Source organism: Lonchura striata, chromosome 13 (assembly GCF_050655825.1).
Source record: "Lonchura striata isolate lonStrDom1 chromosome 13, ASM5065582v1, whole genome shotgun sequence".
Taxonomy (NCBI): Eukaryota; Metazoa; Chordata; class Aves; order Passeriformes; family Estrildidae; genus Lonchura; species Lonchura striata.
Window position 1 is genome coordinate 1,361,554 of NC_140715.1, and position 4,947 is coordinate 1,366,500.

A 4,947-nucleotide genomic window follows, 5' to 3' on the forward strand; every position below is an offset into this window, starting at 1 on the left:
AGCTTGTTTTCTAACATTGTCGACTTTCTCAGCTTCTGTTAATATTTGTGATTTTATAACAAAATGTTCTTGGATGTGATTGTGCAAGATTCTCTAATCAGTTTCCAGTTTGCTCTTGGGTTTCTTACCGGTGTGTCCGAGCTGAAGGCAGCATTTTGGGTGGGAGGCTTCAGTGGGAGCTGGGATTGCCTCGGCAGCAGCTGGTTTTGCAATGTGAGCAGCGCTGACAGAGATTCCGTGCGCTGAATATTCCGCCTGGTTGGAGCCGCAGTGCCCGGCTGGAGGGAGCCGCGCCGGGCGCTGCGGGTTGTGCCGGGCCGGGCAGCGGCCGCAGCCCCGGCAGGGCCCGGCCGTGGACACGGAGCCTTTGCTGGGCAGGGCTCGGCCCTGCGGCGCCGGGCGGGCGGTGCCGCTCCCGCCGGGAGCCTGCGGGAGCCGGGACAGCGAGAGAGCCCGGGCCGAGCATCAGCCCCGGGGCACGGCCCGGGAGGGGGCACAGCCCGGGGGTCCCGCAGAGCCTCCCTGCTCCAGAGCCGCGCCTGCCGCAGCGGGGCAGCTGCGGCACCTGCGGGGCACGGAGGAGCCGCAGGCGGCGTTCCGAGCGCTCCTTCGGGGCAGGATTTTGTCCCGCTGCGGGGAATTCCCGCGGGCCGGGCGGGCCGGGGCCGCTGCCGAGCGCCGCCGCCTTTCCCGGGAGCCGCCGGGCAGAGCTCTCTGCTCGGGGCTGGGAAAAACACCTTCACTGCCCTGGGAACATTTAAAAAGTTTAATACAGGGCAAGAGGAGACAAGGGCCATAGAGCAAAGGTTGTTGCGGCCGGGTGCATCTCGGCACTGAGCCAAGAGCACACGGTTATCTCCGGAGATACCCCTTGAATACCTTTTCCCCTACACCAGCCGGTTGCATATTCATAGTCCCTTATGCATAGTAAACTTTTTCCCAAGCTAGTTTACATATTCCAAGAACTCTTCAGCATGGCTCCTCCTCGGTTCCACCTTTTTAGGGCATGTGTATTCCTTGGTTGTGGTTTTGGTCCTTTTTTATCTCATCTTCAGTTTTGGCCCCGGCCCACACTGCCTTCAGACGGTGAGTGCTGACGGTTGGCAGATCTGTACAGGTGTCCTCATCCTGTGCTCACTGGATGTTATCCCATCCAAGCAGGAATTTTAACACAAGCATGCTTCTATCAGCTATGGCACTACTATGTCTGAACGTAATCAATGAACAACAGAAATAAAAACTATATAACAAAGTTATTGTAACACCACACATATAAAATCCAATGGAATATTTGCAAAAAGCCAATATTATAATATGTATCTATAACAGGGCCAAGGGCCGGGTGCCCGCTCGGTGGCCCCGGGACAGCAGAATTTTGGGGTCCCGGTGCTGGCTGCCGGCAGAGCCCCGGCGCTGGGCCGGGGATGCGTGGGACCCTCCCGCGGTGGGGTTGGGCTGCCCGGGGCAGGCGCCGCATCGTCAGCCCGGAGCCACCGGGGATCGCCCGGTACCGGCGGGGCGGGGCTGGGGAGCGGAGAAGGGCGGCACCGGAGTGGGGGGACCCTCTGCAGCCTGCGGGGTCGGACATACCGATAAGGGGGTCCCCGGGAGCCTGGAACGTTGTGAAAAACGCTAATCACTTGGTTTTTAAAATTTTAAACGTTTAATAATAATAAAATGGTTATAAAAATAGTAACACAATTAGAGTAATCAAATTTAGAGTTAGGACAATTACAAGACAATAAAAAGCAAAAAATTATAGACGTCCAGATGCTCTCGGACACTTAAGCCAGGACAAGCATGCCTTGTGAACAAAGGAATAATCTTTAAAGCAATAGCCTATTGCATATTCATGTATCTCATACATGATGCATAAATTACTTGCAAACTAGGAACTTTTCTGGATTTTGTCAACTTCTTTCCCTTAATCCTGGTGCTTCCATAAAGATGGAGACAAGATGGAAGAATGTTTGTCTTTTCTGATAAGGAGGTTGTAACTCTTTATGTGCCCCAAGTCACCGCCATCCCTGTGTGAAGAGTTTATTGATTATCTCATCTCTTGCTTGGGCAAGTAAAAAAATCCTACATTGCAGAGTTTCTATTTTAATATTATGTTGTTACCTAAAACTCTATTTAACACACTACTTAAGAGAATTAATACAGCATAACTTTCTAACATTACACATATAATATTCATTGTAACATTTGTGAAAAGCCAATCATAAAATAAGCATTCTACACAGAAAGTGTTGAAATGGTAAAACCAGTCAAAACCCCTTAGGAATTGGAAGGAAAACCAGAGGCAGTGGCAGCTAACACCTCAGAAACCCGTGGCTTTTGCTCCTCTCTTCGACCTGAGAGATTCCTGGGCAGGGGCGACTCTTCCAATTGCATCAGCGTGGCCATGGCTGGGAAGGGCAGCGAGCAGATGCGTTGAGCTTCTCCTGCCAGCCCCTGAAGTGCCAGCTGTCATTTGTGTGCGCTGAGGATTCCCTTCAGGCTCGGAGCTGGCGCAGCTGCTCCTGGGCGCTGCTCGCCCGCGGGCGCAGCGGTGCTGCAGCCGCTGTCCTGCACACAGGGAGGGCTCTGGAGCCTCCCAGGGCCACCAAGGAGCGGAGCAGGGAACGTGCCGGGATCTGCTGCAGGACCGTGGGGCTGTGGGGGATCCTTCGGTCTCTTGGATGGGGCAGAGAGGGGGCAAATGGAATCAAGGTGAGACAGGGATCAGGCAGCCCCACGCCAGGCAGCGTTTTCTCCTCTGAGAGCTCCTCTGAGCTGAGCGAGCTGGTGAATCCTGCGGAGCAAATGAGACCCGGGAGCGAGGGAAGGGCTGGCTGGGGAGTCAGATAAACCCAGTGCGTATTTCCCTTTCCAAGGGGCTCCTGGGGAGACAAAGGAGACAAGAAGGATTCCCCATCTCATGACATTCCCTTTTTTCCTTCAGTAGCCCTATTGCAGTCACTGCATACAAGAGTTTAATTGATCCCTTTGATGCCAGGGAGCAGCCAGAACTTGAACCTCTCTGGATCCAGCCCTGTCTGCCTATCACCGAGCAGAGGGAAAAGATAAAGAACCTGGGTGGGGGTTGAGCCAAAATGGCATTTTGCCACTTCTAATCTTCTCCCAGCTTTTGCAGCAGGGCAACAACCCCATCGCTGCAAACCACTCCCTTTTGCAAGGCACACGTGGACCTCGCTGGTAGCTCAGGGCTCCTGAAGGGGCTGCTGCAGTTGGCAACTGGAGCTGTTGTTGAACTTTTCACATTGCTTACCCCCCCCCCATCCAAATGCCATCAACTGTCTGAGGAAGGACACAAAAATATTACCCTGGAGAAAGTGGGGCCAAAAGCTTGGAAAAGGATAAAAGAAATGTTCTTATGATGACAATGACAAAAAAACACAATTTATTTTTGACAGCAAATGAATACCCACAGCCCTCCAGCCCTCCCAGACTGGCAGGCCGATTGGGGCCGTTTCCATGGCATGAGGAGCTGGCAGCCTGCAGAGAGAAACCAGAGAGCCACGGTCAGTCACAGAAGGCTCCTGTGCCCCTGTCCCACCATGGCCTGTGCCTGGGCCAGGCTGCTGTGTGCTCAGAGCCCAAACCTCCTGACCCATTCTCCGTTTTTAGACAAGGGCAGAGTGGTAAGCCACATTCCATCTCCTCTGCTGAAGCACAGCCCAGCAGCCTCCTCAGCAGCTGCAAGGGCGGGATGCCCGTGTGCCTAGTTTCCTGGCTCCCCGGCAGACCAGGGGTTAAACGTTGGGTGTCTCCTGGATTGTCCCCGGAAAGAGCCCATCTCTGCACCCAGCTACCTTTTTTCATTTGGAAATTAGGTCTTTCTTTCTCTGCCAACTGGTTTCTCCAGCCCCGGCTGCAGCCACTGGTCATATAAAACTTTAAGAATCTTTTTCTACAAGCACAACTGACTTGATGTATATTTTACACAAGCACAAATTATTCCATAACATATATTACAATGGAGCTGCGGAGATCCCCTGCAGGTCCATGGGGATGCAGAGATCCCCCTGCAGGTCCATGGGGATGCAGAGATCCCCTGCAGGTCCATGGGGATGCAGAGATCCCCTGCAGCCCCTGGAGGAGCCGGGCTGGAGCTCGGCGATGCCTGAGAGGAGGCTGTGAGCCCGCGGGCAGAGGGGCCCCGCTGGAGCAGCCTGTCCTGGCAGGACTGAGCCCGTGGCACAGTGACTCACGCTGCAGCACTCGGAGGGGGCTGTGCCCAGGGGATGGACTCCGCTCCGAGAAGTTCCTGGAGAAGTCTCCGCCGGGAGAGAGCGCAGGGTGCAGCAGGGAACGACTCCTGTCCCTGAGCAGAGGGAGAAGCCCCGGGGGATGAGCTGAGCATGGCCTCGTTCCCTGTCTCCTGCCCTGCCGGGGGAGGAGGTGCAGCTGGGAGCAGGGAGGCGTGGGGAAAGCTGCATTTAAGGCTCTGCACTGACTTCTCCTTCTCCTGCTCCGCGTCTTTGGAGTTTTCTGCCAGAAATCTCTCCCCTGCCCCACCCACCCACAGGGCTTGGGGCAGGTTTCCCTTTTCGGGGGAAATCAAAGCGAAGCACTGATGCGCTAACGAGGGGCAGGAGAAGTGAGGCTCCTGGGCTTCCCGCAGAGGCGGAGGCACGGGAGGCGCAGGGCCGGGAAAGCCGTGGCGGGAGGCGCGGAGAAGTTTGTTTGTGCGGGCAGCTCAATCCCGGCTCGGCCCGGGCCCGTGCCGGGGCTGTTCCTCATCTCCGGCTTTCCCCTCACGCAGCCCGGGGGCGCCGAGAGCGCGGGGCGAGGCGGGGCCGTGCGCAGAGCCCGCCCCGAGCTCGCTGCCATTGGCCGCCGGTGCCGTCAGTCGCGGTTGCGGCGCGCTGATTGGTGGGAGCGGGGCGCGGCGCGGCCCCGGCGGCGGGCTGAGGGCGGCCGTGGCCGCGCAGCGCCGCCATT